At 38.8% G+C, this 14159-nt stretch overlaps 2 protein-coding genes and 7 non-coding genes across 9 annotated transcripts in view; 7 read left to right on the top strand and 2 right to left on the bottom strand.

Moving 5' to 3' along the window:
• Positions 1 to 14159, top strand: part of LOC141381669 (BEN domain-containing protein 5-like) — a 495902-nt gene that overhangs the window by 116996 nt on the left and 364747 nt on the right. The window lies entirely within an intron of this gene.
• Positions 1 to 14159, top strand: part of LOC137490953 (uncharacterized) — a 245143-nt gene that overhangs the window by 68244 nt on the left and 162740 nt on the right. The window lies entirely within an intron of this gene.
• On the top strand, positions 8970 to 9056 carry trnay-gua (transfer RNA tyrosine (anticodon GUA)). Its single transcript is given in 2 exon segments — positions 8970 to 9006; positions 9021 to 9056. It is a non-coding gene; the product is annotated as a tRNA-Tyr (tRNA).
• trnae-cuc (transfer RNA glutamic acid (anticodon CUC)) lies at positions 9142 to 9213 on the bottom strand. Its single transcript has one exon. It is a non-coding gene; the product is annotated as a tRNA-Glu (tRNA).
• On the top strand, positions 9511 to 9583 carry trnar-acg (transfer RNA arginine (anticodon ACG)). The gene has a single exon. It is a non-coding gene; the product is annotated as a tRNA-Arg (tRNA).
• Positions 11069 to 11140, top strand: trnae-uuc (transfer RNA glutamic acid (anticodon UUC)). The gene has a single exon. It is a non-coding gene; the product is annotated as a tRNA-Glu (tRNA).
• Positions 11229 to 11315, top strand: trnay-gua (transfer RNA tyrosine (anticodon GUA)). Its single transcript is given in 2 exon segments — positions 11229 to 11265; positions 11280 to 11315. It is a non-coding gene; the product is annotated as a tRNA-Tyr (tRNA).
• Positions 11398 to 11469, bottom strand: trnae-cuc (transfer RNA glutamic acid (anticodon CUC)). The gene has a single exon. It is a non-coding gene; the product is annotated as a tRNA-Glu (tRNA).
• Positions 11767 to 11839, top strand: trnar-acg (transfer RNA arginine (anticodon ACG)). The gene has a single exon. It is a non-coding gene; the product is annotated as a tRNA-Arg (tRNA).

The following is a 14159-nucleotide window of genomic DNA, read 5'->3' on the forward strand; positions in this document are numbered from 1 at the left end:
ACGATTCAATTTGATTATGAATAATTAATTAATAACAAATTAATTATTTGTAGCCTACCGTTTAAACTACCTGACCTGAATGGTCTTTGTTTTACCCATAAACAAATCATACAGTAAATGAATAAAGGCAAGTTACACACATAATTACCACGTCAATCACTTTTTTCTTGTGAATAGGCAGTGATCTGTGTCGTTATTATGGCGTCTGTAAAAAAGGTGCACAACCAACAGGAACCAGCCAACAGTATCTGAGGTGTTTGCTAAGTACTAGTGTGAAAGTAAAAGATTGAAGCAGTCTTAACTAGGTTAATTAGGTTAACCAGGCAGGCTAGGATAATTAGACAAGTTATTGTATAACGATGGTTTGTTCTGGAGACAGTCTGAAAAACAATTAGCTTAAGGGGCTAATAAATTTGACCTTAAAATGGTTCATAAAAAATTAAGAACTGCTTTTATTCTAGCCAAAATAAAACAAATAAGACTTTGTTCAGAGGAAAAAATATTATCAGACATACTATCAACATTTCCTTGTTCTGTTAAACATCATTTAGGAAATATTTTAAAAAGAAAAAACAAAAACAAAGGGGGGCTAATAATTCTGACTTCCACTGTATATATATTTACAGTAATTTTTTAAAATGTTTTTAAGAAAACTTATTCAGTTCATCAAGGCTACATTTATTAAATGTAAAAAATGTTAAATTGTTAAAATATTTATCAAAATTTTAAATAACTGCTTTATTATTGTATGTAGTTTCAAATAAAACTATTACTCCAGAAATTATTGCTTTTATTACTATTACCATTAATAAATATAATAATAATTAATATTAGTGATTTCTGAAGGATCATGTGACTGGAGTAATGAAGCTGAAAATTCATCTTTAAAATCACTGGAATAAATGAATAAATTAAATGATAAACTACTTTTGAACTTTTGATAAACTTTACTTTTGAATTTCATGATTTGTATTTATGATTAAATAATTGCAGCCTTGGTGAGCAGAAGAAGCTTAGTTTAACATATTTAACAATCATACTGACCCCAAACTTTTGACCAGTTGTGTATAGAATATTTTAGAAGCAAAAATATGCACTTTAATTTTAACAACCCACAGACATCGTCACCGAATATAAAGCAGAGGTCAGACTTTCTCATATATACAAAGCCTCATTTCAATTGTCAGGTTTTGTAAAAATCGATCTATTGAATTAATCAATCTATTAAAGAAACGTTGGCTAGAATTCTGCATTATAGGCTTAAATTATAGAGACATAGCAGATGAACCGAGACTGCATCAGATCAATGTAAATCTTTCTTTCGAGCTGTCAGTGCGTAAATGAACAAAACAACAGGCCTAATACAACATATTATACGATTAAAATATGGAAAAATTAACAGATAGTAATTTCGGTCAATTTTCCTGACGGATAAACCGAGATCAGGCTGGATAAACAGCTCTCTGTAATATTTCACCATGCTTTCACTTTCGCATTTACTGGTAAGAATGACATCTCGCCCTGCTCATCATTCTCTCTTCATATAGCCGTATATATGGCTATTACACGATCATAATACACTGTGATATAGCCTGGGTCGTTAGTTCGTTGCATTGTTTTGTTTTCTCACTACAATGGATCCGCTCAGTAGCGCAGAGACAGTCTCATTCAGGCGATCTCAGACTGATTGATTTGGCGCTGATGCGAGCGCAACTGCTGAATTTATGCCAAACAAACATTTTCCCCATGAAAACATAACTTTATTTTTTATTTTCTGTGTTAAACACTGGCGTATGCTACGGCGCTGACGCATAGCCCTTCGCCGTGGCCGTCGGCGTCACTGACGTGCACCTCTCAAAAAATGTAACTACACGTCGCAACAACGAGTAGCGCAAGCTTTGTGATTGGTCGGCTTGGTAGCCACTTGTACATCCCGGAAGTGTTCAGGAAAAGCACAAAAGCAGCGAAGAAACTCGACACATAGGAACAATTACACCTCACTGCCAACTAGCGTTTCGGAAGTGTTAATGCAGACCAACAGAGACAGCGCGCAAAAGTATAAATGCACAGCCACGCGCGTTGCATGCGCCGTGGGTTACGCCGGTCACTTGACGCAGAAGTATAAATCAGGCTTTAATATGACCTGTCTGACAAAGTGAAGTAGACCAAAAGAGCCTCAAAAGCTAGACATCATGTCAAAATCTAAAGATCTTTAAACACAATTAAGAAAGAAAATACCTGTGTCACGAGTAAATAAAAAAAAAAAAAGTGAACTCAAATGCAGAAAAACAACAACTCTTTATTGAGGAATGAGTCCTGGAAAAAGCAAAAGTCAAAGTAAACACCCGGTCGTGTGAGTGCTAAGAAAGTGTCGTGGGAAAAAACAACCAGACACTTACTAGCGGTCCTGGACACAAATACAGGGTGTGTAACAAAATAATATGTACACAAACAATCTGAAGGATTCGGATTTCTGCTTTCCAGTCCATCTCATCATGGACCAACATTTATCCTTTTCATCATCCTGTTTCTCAGTATTTAACTGTGAATTGATTTTAATTAATGAATAAGTTAACACATTGCTTAATATAAGAATGTTCAGTGCATTTGCCTGTCTCTTTATACCTATTTTCAGGAGCCAGCAAACTAGGTCAGAGGTCATGGAGATCTTGAGTGGAACTGAGGACTGGAAACAACTGTTTCTATTGTTATTACTAGGAGTTAATACTGTCTAAAATGTCTAAAGTGATTTTGCTATAGTTTCACAGTTAAATCTTTTAAAGTGATTCTACTTTTTATTCAAGATAGACTTTGTGTAGTAAGAATATAACTGCCTGAATGTAGATCATACCAGTTTTTAACCAGTTTTGATAAAGACGGCTGACGGTACACTCAGCCTTGGATAAGAAACAGATTATACTTGAAGTGTGTGTGTTCTATTTGATTGTTGATCCGTTTCACAGGTCTGGAGTCAGCTCTAATCAGTCTAAAGGGTGTCTGACGTTTATGTTTAGATATTGTTCAGAATTGTACGCACGAACCTCACGTGGAAATGTTCCTAGTCTATCTGTGTTTTAACCAATCAGGTTAAAACACCTTTATGTATGACGCAGTTAATGACGTTATGTGAGAGTATAATTGTTATTGATTGGTGATTGTGAGCAGAGCGGCCTAGGAACTCATTGAGAGTGTTGAAGCTGGCTTCTGCGAATGAAACTGCAAACTATCTTCAGTAAACTAAATTTATTTTTTTAAAATCTCTGACTCCAGCTCTTCTTCATCAACCAGACTGGTCATTCTTTGGGTTAAACTGTAAACTATCCCTACAGTTTTGGTGGAGGACGCGTGGCACTTGTTTACTGGTAACACCATTGATCAATCAACAAAATGAAGGTAGGAAGATTTAAAATGATAAGACTAGGGATTGTCTGTGAAGTGGTGGGTAGTAACGGAACGTTGTTGGTTCTCATTCAGACGTGAATGAATGTTGTTGGTTCTCATTTAGACGTAAATGAAAGTGTGGATTTCTCATTCAGCCGTGAATGAAAGTGTGGATTTCTCATTCAGACGTGAATGAAAGGCACCGGTGGATTCACAGAAATTTGTGGTAGATTTGTGTAGAATCCCTTAGCGAGCTGGTGCATTTTTGTGTTACACCTATAGTGATAAGTGATAAGTGTAACAGTAGTTGAGAGGTGTACCTCCTCTTTCACCCAGAGTTAAAATACTCAGTTTATGGGTGTGTTTTAACACATTCTCGGGGATAAAACTTGGACTGGTTTTTATTCAGTAGTGGACTAAATTAACCCGAGATTGTAATTAGTTCCACCACTGCTATCTAACTACATCACAGACAAAAAGGCATGCCATAAGAATAGTGTAGGTCAGATTATTAGGGAAAGAAATAATTGAATAAAAATAACAAATAACATTATAATAGGGATCCATTAGATAGTAGTGGCCACAAAAGTCAGACAAGATACCTAGAAATATCAGGGTGAGGTTGATTGATCAATGATGCACCAGGAGCAATCCCGAGAAAATTATGACCCTAACTGGATTGGATCGGTCTGGACAGTTTGCACATCTTGGGATGGTTTGCAGATTCATCAAGCAGAAGCCAAGCACTGTTGGTAAGATTGCCCTCTCAATTTCTTCTTGCTTTTGGTGTTGAACTCAGATATAAAAAGAAATAGATGAGAGCAGAATGCAGTAAATGGCTCAGCTAAGCTCTCAGGTTTAAAATGATTTTAGAACTGATTGTAAAAAAAAAAAAAGTATTCCTTTGGCATTTAATTGTCATTGAAAAGCTAAAATCTAAATATTGAGAGGCTAGTAGCAAAAACTAAGCACAAAAACTGACAGTAACATTATGGGAATAAAGAATAGCTTATGTTTTGTCTTAAAAGATAAGATTCTGTGTGACTGCACTGCTATTTTGGTTTAGCCCTCAACATGACAGGTTTTGGCTGTAAAAGTAACAGACACATGTCCGATTAAAAATATGCCATGTAAGTCTGTGCAAACAAGCAGCTTTATGGTTGGATATATATATTTTTAATAATATATATGTAACATAAATGGGGGTTTCAAATAATACTTTGATGGATGCAGTTAACCCCTGAAAGATCTAAAACTATTGTTGACTGTAACAGCATTACTTTGAAAATCCATGTCAACTCTGTTTTATATGTTTTAGGACGGGCTTGAGTAAAAAGATATTACAATAAAATTATGTTATTGAGGTTAATGTTATGTTTTTATGTTTAAATTTAGTAAACATGCATTTTCGTTCTAGATTGCTCAAAACTCTCTTTCTCTCTCATTAGATGTCAGCTAAGAGCTGCTATCTGCCTGTTCCATAACAATTGATAAGCACAGTGCTCAGTTGGAAATCAAAAAGTAAAGGAAATGCTAGAATGAATACAGAAATTCTACATTTCAATTTGTAAACACTAATAGATGTATTAGTAATTAAAAATCAAAGTTAACAAATAAGAGATTGCAAAATGCTTTTGTTTGTTTTTCCAGTGATGGGTTGCGGCTGGAAAAGGCACCAGCTGCATAAAAACGTGCTGGATAGGTTGGCAGTTCATTCCGCTGTGGCGACCCCGGATTAATAAAGAGACTAAGCAAACAGAGAAATGAATGAATGAAAATGCTTTTGTTAAAGCATCTTGAAAAACACTAATATACCCGCTGAGCTATAGAGATAATTAATTTGAACAGTTGTTATTACTGTTTGGAAATTTCTTGTCTTGTTTCAGTGGTTTATTACTGTTTGTAACTTTTGTCTTATCCTTAGTCTCCATCATCACATACAGGGCCGGATGGCTGTACTGAGGTAGCAGACCCTGACACTGAATGGATCAGGGTGATATCTAAACTCCCTGAATAATCTCAGCTTGATATTCAGTTGATTTAAGTGTTTGATAAATCTGTCTCAATGTTTGAATTCTAGTAGGTAGTCTCAATGGCTTTCATGGTTCTTGACTGCACTTTCCCAAGTTTGCAGAAAATTCTGAATCAAGGAGGAAGCCTGCACAGGAGCTTGCAGTGTGAGTGGCAGTTGACCGGTGGGCACGAAGGGGGGTTCCCTAAGACGGGTAAGATTTTCCCTTGGCCAAAGCGGAAAACAACCTAAGGCATGGGACCCCTCGTAAACCCCGGGGCATCTACCCGAAAAAGGGGGATGTTTAATGTGAAAGATGGTGCTGGACAGGGGTGATGCTCTATCGGCCTAAAGCATCCTTAGAGGGTAATTGTTTGAAGTTACAGTAATGTCGGTCCTTGTGACAAGCATCAACGGACTATGCCAGGGTATGGTACCCTGAAGGAGATGATTGGTAAAAAGATAATGGCAATGGGCTTTCAAGAACCATTGGAGACAGTACAGTTTCTTAAAATTTTACCAATATCAATGTGGTTGGCTGCTTTAACAGCACTGGATATTTTATATGTCTGAATTTTAAGAATGCTGAATTCCTGAATGTGAAGCTGAGATGATTTTTAACTGATGTGTCTGATTTTTCATACTATTTTACTGATGCAGGTCCTTATGCATGACGAAGGACATTTTCGAGATGGTGTTGGCTAAAGATAAAGACTGGCTGTGAGATGGTTTGGATAACACAGCTGAATGGAATTAAGCAGTTAAGGTAAAATAATTACAAGAAATTCTCTTAGGCTTTAAATAGTTCCAACTGAGTTTTAAGAGATCAAACTTTTGACATTTGGAACGTTGCTGAATGATTAACGATTCTGAATTGTAATCATTTTAATGTTATAGTCTAAAACTATTAAAAATTTTTGTGCATAAAACAGACAGAGACTGTTTGAGTGAAGCCATGAGTTGTGTTTTGTTTCTATTATCGACATGCTTAGCAACAATATTAAGAAAACAAAACACACCAGCTGATTGTCTCAGAAAAGACATTGATTATGAACCGGGAAACTTTGAAACCTGATAAAAGATCATGTAAATCTAGTTGAAACTGGACAAAGAATTTTAGGAATAAGTTTGTGCGAGTTCAACACCTAAAGCAAACTTAGTTATGAGCTGTCACAATATTCATATCTATGGTACAATAATGCTTATTGTTCTGAGGGAATGATTTGTCCCTGTTGTATGAATATTGTCACTAACCTCTGGAATAAGTGTTATATTATTACAGATTGTATAAGCGAAATGCCAGACATTGCAGAAGTCAATAATGCTGAGTTAATCTGAGGAAAAGATGATGCAGACCATGAGATGAGCTTTAAATGGATGGGTTATCCAGCTCTGTTTGCAATCGTTAATAATGACTTCTTTTCCTGATTCAGGTTACTCTCTGGAATAATAATCATTTTAAAACAAGTTTTATTAGCTTATAGCTGTGAAATTGAAGACTGCCATCCATTTCAGGTTACAAACCCATGTCTAAAGTGACTGAGAAGTTCAAAGGTTAATTACAGTTAATTCTTTGCTATCTGAATATTAATGTTAAGTATTTTAGACTTGATGGCATTTAAACAGTGACATTGGCTAAGTCACTAACCACAAAAGTCCAGAAAGCATCCTCACTCTAGCATAGGAAAAATAAGCAGAGAATTGAGTCGAAGTCATTTGTGTTAAAGGCAAATGCTGCAGTAAATCACTCTGTCTATGTGTGTGTTTCCTCAATGATAGAGGAACATAATTGTTTGGATGTTGTGTAGAACAGAGAGATAAAGTTGAATGAAAGTATTTGCATCTGATGGTTGAATTCAGTAAGAAGTATTTATACTGCTGCAGCGAAAATTAACATTTTAGGAAACAGAAATGCAGCGTGAACTTTAACAGCATTTTGAAGCAGTCAAGTCAACTCAAGTCAATATTATTATTTTGAATACTGACAAGTTGTACAGAAACTTAGACTGTCTTTAAATGAAAATTTAGTAGTCCATATCCAAGCAAGAGTCTTGTTTATATGTGGTAATAGAGTTGTTAAATCAGTCTGCTCTTGTTCAATTGGTAATGCTTTCAAACAGGTTTCACTGTCAAATGACATGTATGAAAGATTTTTAAATAATCAAAAGTTTGAGCAAATAGCAAACATGTGAGCATTTCTAATTGACCAGACAGTAAGAATCGAATGAATTTTATACAAGGTGTTTGCTTCTGATTATGTTGAATGGTTTAGTCAGAGGAAAGTAATATGGTAAAAATGACAAGTTGAGAAGATAATTATAAGGTTTAGTCTTATTTCTCTTAAAAGATGCTTGAGTTTGACAGACTTATGTTTAATCTTTGTTGAATTAGACTAAAAATGTGTTAAACCCCTAAAATGGGGGAACAAAAGAAATGGATTCATAATCCCTCTTATTGCATGTTAATGAATTAGATTAATAGTTTGTAAAAACCATTACATCTTTCTTGGTCTCTAGGTAACAGGTTATATCTATATCTAGTCTCTTTGAGGTGACTGAGGGTCTGGCTCAATGTCAGGAGTGCAATAACAGTGTTTATTCATTTAGCCCGGCTTCCAGAGAGTGGATTTGATATTAGTTTGTTAACTGTGAAGGTAAATTTGGCTCATTATGGCCAGGACAAGGGTGCTTGTACACTTCCTATCAATGATACAGAGGAATGTGTTGCATCACTACAATCACATCATTATTTGAATGAAAAGATATTTTAAGTGGACTTGACTGACATGGAGTTCAGCAAGGTGATGATTAAACATGGTAATGGTGCTGAATTGGACTATTGTGCTGTTGGCATGTTTAATGTGTGTTAATGTAAAAATGCTTCATTATTCTAATTTGAAGTTACAGAACATGCTGATGAATGTTTTAAGACTGGTGCAGATAAAGATGTCTTTGCAGGTCATGAATTTAAATCCTGTGTGGCTTAGGTCGAGTGGATGACCTTTTGTGTCTGATCAGAGGATCTCTGAGCACTAGAATTAGCCTGTATGTTTCGGATTTAGAGTTGGAGCAAGTTGTAGATGCATCAGAGGAAGTATCGATGGAAATTATGAGTTGTTTACTTCTGGAGGACTTTTAGGGCTTGCGCATTTGTGTTCACATTCTGGACTTTGGTCCGCTGTTGTTGTTTTTTTTGTATGTTTTCACTTCTGCTTGCAGGACCCTTAATCCCACCGATGATGAGAAGCGTGAACTCCTTTTGTGGGTGGAGAGTGAAAGAGCCCTTAGCTTGGGGACTGGAATTTTTAGGTTCCAGCTTGTCCAAGAAGGGGTGAAAAAAACTCTGCAAACTTATTAAGGGAGCATGAGTCATTACTTTCACTCTCCTTAGTGACCTCACTGGCTGAGTTTGGACTCCATTCGGGTCAAAAGGGGGTTAGGATTCCTGGTTTTCACCCAGGCGGCCCGGGTTCGACTCCCGGTATGGGAAGGCTTGAGTGCTTTTGCTTCTGTCCTTTTTGGCCAGCGGTCGGACTGCAGCTACCTTATACGATGTGGTTGTGGAACTGTCCCGTAAGCCTTCGATAGCTCAGTTGGTAGAGCGGAGGACTGTAGGTGGGATGATGGCAATCCTTAGGTCGCTGGTTCAACTCCGACTCGAAGGACATCTTTTGCGCTCAGAGCCGCTTTCTTGCCTTCGCCAAGTCAGTTCACCACTGCTCAAAGTTCAGCATGGAGGTGAAAAGGAAGTTCCCTGACCGGGAATCGAACCCGGGCTGCGGCGGTGAGAGCGCCGAATCCTAACCACTAGACCACCAGGGAAGGTCTGGCTGAAGGTTGCCCTCAAGTCTAGCTGTGGGCCTCCACCCAGGTGTGCTGCAGCTGCTCTGACAAAAATAACTCTAACGTTTGCAACCTCCTTCTGGGGAAGAGAAAGTCTCAGAGCCTGGATCCCAGTTCTTCTTGGGAGGGACTGTCACATGCTCGGTGTAAGAGCATCCTATCGACACCACAACTTGCCATGACAACAAAGCACAGCATGCGTTGAAGGAACTCCATGTTCACCGAGCCGTGTCCTCTTTCCAATCAGCATGCTACTGAGCACTGCTGACGCGGACTGGGCCAGTGGCGCAATGGATAACGCGTCTGACTACGGTTCAGAAGATTCTAGGTTCGACTCCTGGCTGGCTCGTTCAGGAAATATTTGCGTTGCTCTCAGTGCAGTGCGGTTGCGGTTTGCCCCTGCTGGAGTTGTTCGGTTCTACTCTGGAATGAATCAAGTTTCTGGGGCTGCCAGCACAGAGCCTGTGGGGTGCGCTCCTGGGTTCAAAGGCTGCCCCAACTGCTCTCATGTCTTGGTCCCGTACATCCCTCAGTTCTTCTAGAAGAAACTAGTACAGCCACTCTCCTGGGAAGACGGCAGTGACAGCTTGTAGACCAAAATGTTTGCTGTGAGGCTAAGGCGTTCTACTGCAGCACAGATACGCATTCGAAAAGCAGACAATATTCAAAAACAAAGTGCCAACCTAAAACAAGATTGCAGTCAAAATGACCACCTCAGACAAGTGTGAGCAATGTTTCAGGCTCTGTTATATGACGGCAAATATGCCACACAGTGCAGACGCTCATACTACTGAAAAAGAAGTTACCTGACTGAGAAAGGTATAAATAGAAATCGGAGCCTGCTCCAAATGGCCTGGTCAGCTCCAAGCAGGTGAGACTTGAGCTCCAAGTGGGCTGTAAAAACCTCCTGGAGTTTTCATTCATTTAATGTCTGGTACAAGACACTGCCTGCAAACCAGTTATGTTTGAATGTCAAACCTACCCCAATCCTTAACCCAACCTCACAGTTTCCTGCTGTGTTTTATCAACCTCCCAACCTACCCCAACTCTTAACCCAACCTCACAGTAACAAACCTCCATGTGGGTTTCTTTGATTCAATGTCTCGTACATGGCACAGAATACAACCTATCGCAGTTTATTAAAATCACACCTACCCCAGCCCTAGGCCCAACCTCACGGTAACCTGCTGTGTTTTATTCAATTTTACTCCTACCCCAACCCTAAACACAACCTCAGAGTAAGCAGTTTATATATTTTTATTTTTTATTTTTATGAATGTCTACTACAGCTACATCAATCGCAAACCCAGCCTACGTGCGGCATAAGTGCCTACCACTTAGAGGTCATCTAGCCAACTTGCAGTGTAATCTCCTCCACTTGTAGGTCTCTGAGCTGCAGCAACACCTAAGCGCTCTGACACACAGACACAAAAGAAACCATTGCTTTTAACCTCCTCTTGGAGAGGAGAGAGTCTCCGACCCTGGATCTCAGGTCTTCTATGGAGGGACTGTCAGGAATCCTGTAAGAGCATCCCATCCACACAACCTCTTGCCATAAAAACAAAGCAGAATGTGTGGTGAAGGAACTCCGGGTTGACAGAGCCTTGTCCTTGCTCCAAGCAATGTGCTAACAAGGTGCCGAACAGAGTGACGGTGGAACAAAGGTTAGCGCTTATGACTACGGATCAGAAGATTCTCGGTTAAGGAAAGCAAGAAACTGTGTATGAGAGAGTGCGTAAGTGTATGAGTGGCACTTGTGCAAGCGGAGCAGGGACGTGCCAGCGATCAGAATGAACTGGAGTTTGTGCCAAGACTGGCTTTCCAAATTGGCAGTTCCCATATGGTCTAGCGGTTAGGATTCCTGGTTTTCACCCAGGCGGCCCGGGTTCGACTCCTGGTATGGGAATGCTTGAGTGCTTTTGCTTCTGTCCTTTTTGGCCAGCGGTCGGACTGCAGCTACCTTATACGATGTGGTTGTGGAACTGCCCTGTAAGCCTTCGATTGCTCAGTTGGTAGAGTGGAGGACTGTAGGTGGGATGATGGCAATCCTTAGGTCGCTGGTTCGACTCCAGCTCGAAGGACATCTTTTGCGCTCTCCGCTTTCTTGCCTTCGCCAAGTGAGTTTACCGCTGCTCAAAGTTCAGCATGGAGGTGAAAAGGAAGTTCCCTGACCGGGAATCGAACCCGGGCCACGGTGGTGAGAGCACCGAATCCTAACCACTAGACCACCAGGGAAGGTCTGGCTGAAGGTTGCCCTCAAGTCTAGCTGTGGGCCTCCACCCAGGTGTGCTGCAGCTGCTCTGACAAAAATAACTCTAACGTTTGCAACCTCCTCCTGGGGAAGAGAAAGTCTCAGAGCCTGGATCCCAGTTCTTCTTGGGAGGGACTGTTACATGCTCGGTGTAAGAGCATCCTATCGACACCACAACTTGCCATGACAACAAAGCACAGCATGCGTTGAAGGAACTCCATGTTCACCGAGCCGTGTCCTCTTTCCAATCAGCATGCTACTGAGCACTGCTGAAGCGGACTGGGCCAGTGGCGCAATGGATAACGCGTCTGACTACGGATCAGAACATTCTAGGTTCGACTCCTGGCTGGCTCGTTCAGGAAATTTTTGCGTTACTCTCAGTGCGGTCGCGGTTTGCCCCTGCCGGAGTTGTTCGGTTCTACTCTGGAATGAATCGAGTTTCTGGGGCCGCCAGCACAGAGCCTGTGGGGTGCTCTCCTGGGTTCAAAGGCTGCCCCAACTGCTCTCATGTCTTGGTCCCGTACATCCCTCAGGACTTCCAGAAGAAACCAGTACAGCCACTCTCCTGGGAAGACGGCATTGACAGCTTGTAGACCAAAATGTTTGCTGTGAGGCTAAGGCGTTCTACTGCAGCACAAATACGCATTTGAAAAGCAGACAATATTCAAAAACAAAGTGCCAACCTAAAACAAGATTGCAGTCAAAATGACCACCTCAGACAAGTGTGAGCAATGTTTCAGTCTCTGTTATATGTCAGCAAATATGCCACACAGTGCAGACTGGGCCAGTGGCGCATACTGGCACCTGTAAGTCGTGGTTATTCTTGGCTACACCGGCCAATCACGTTCCGAGTTGGAACCAAGATTTTTTTTTAATTCATGGTTACGCTGGCCAAACACGTCCCGAGCTGGAACCAAGATTCACCCTATTCTTGGTTACGGCAGCCAATCATGTTCCGAGTTACAATGAACGCTATGGCCAATCAGAGCCCTTATACCATTCAAGATTTGTAGTGTACAGATTTCGTTGCAGATTAATTCGGACAACAATTGCAAACTAAGCATTTTTATAACAAGTTGGTTTAAATGAATAACCATTACAGTAACATTAATTACTACAACACGATTATTATATGATTGTTATAGATGTTATATAACGTTATTTGGTAAGATTAACTTAGCCGACCAAGCACTCTTTAAAGTTTTACTACAAACATTTTAATGCAGTTATTATACATTACAACACTTTATATTATTATTTACTACCATAGTTACAATAATGCCCGTGCATTATTCTAACACATCAATGAATCACTCACTTATAATAAATATAAGGCTCATTTCATCAGTCACTGATTATAAACAAATATTATAATAACGCTCACATATGACTACATCACTAATCATAAACTAATCTAATAAATCAATCACAAAGCAAAAAAACAATATGGATCACGCATGAATGCATCACTAATAATAAACCAATAATAGAATAATGCTCAAACATTAATTCATCACTAATAATAAAGCGATAATATAAGGGTCACACATTAATGCATCTTCAATAATAAACCAATAATATAATAATGCACACGCATTAATTCATCCCTAATTATAATCCATTAACAAAGTTAACATTAATAATCTTCTTTAATTTTCTATTTCGCAGACATAGATTAAATTACTAACAGACTAAAATATAAGTAACTTCAATTTAAAGAAATAGTTTGATATATTGAATATGTATGAAGACAGTTGTGCCTTGTCTACTAAAGAAAGAAAATTGATTGATTTATGTTTAATACAAGCAAGGCGTTGTATTGCTTTATGCTGGAAAAAAGTTAATCGCCCCTCCATTGGATTTTGGTTGAGAAACCTTATAACATGCTTGGCTCTTGAAAAGCTCACATATATAATAAGGAAAAAATCCACTGAATTTTGTGACATCTGGGAGGTGTTTTTGAACTTTGTAAAAAACGGAGATATTGAAGAAGCTTCGGAAGTCTGAAGTTGTGGGATGTTTATTGGTGCTTGATTTTATTTTTATTTATTATATTTTTTATGTATATGTGTAATTTATTATTTTATTTATTTATTTGCATTTTTTTATTACTATTATTATTTTTTTTCCCTAAGCCTGTCTAGGGTAAGTTTTGGGTTCAATACTCAATAAAGACATGCTATACAAAAGTAATAGTTTGAATGCACTGCTTTTACATGTAACAAAACAGTAGTTTTCAAAATGTAGAAAATATTTTCTTTTTGGAAATGAAAATGTTGTCTTCAAAAACAATTACGTTACATGTACATTATTACATTACAAAAGAGATAAAATAAAATTTAACTTATTCACTGTCTCAACTAGGACAAACATTGTTATTAATGATGTAATTATTTTATTGATGGCAGCCTAAATCTGACAGATAGAGGCAACAAAAGTAAAGGAAGCTAACAAAGGAAAGTCATACAGAAAACTGTCCCCTGAGGCAGTACTGGACAAGACCAAACAAACTTAAATGAGCACCATGAAGATGTGATTAACAGAAAACATCTGCTGGGTTTCTTTGAAATCCAGTTTGGTGTATTTTGTGGCCAAACATTCAGGTGGGTGGCTGAAAATGCGAGCTGGAACCGAGGAATCATCAGGGTGAAAAGAGAGGTATAGCTGGGTATCA

This window comes from Danio rerio, chromosome 4, assembly GCF_049306965.1.
Source record: "Danio rerio strain Tuebingen ecotype United States chromosome 4, GRCz12tu, whole genome shotgun sequence".
Lineage (NCBI taxonomy): Eukaryota > Metazoa > Chordata > Actinopteri > Cypriniformes > Danionidae > Danio > Danio rerio.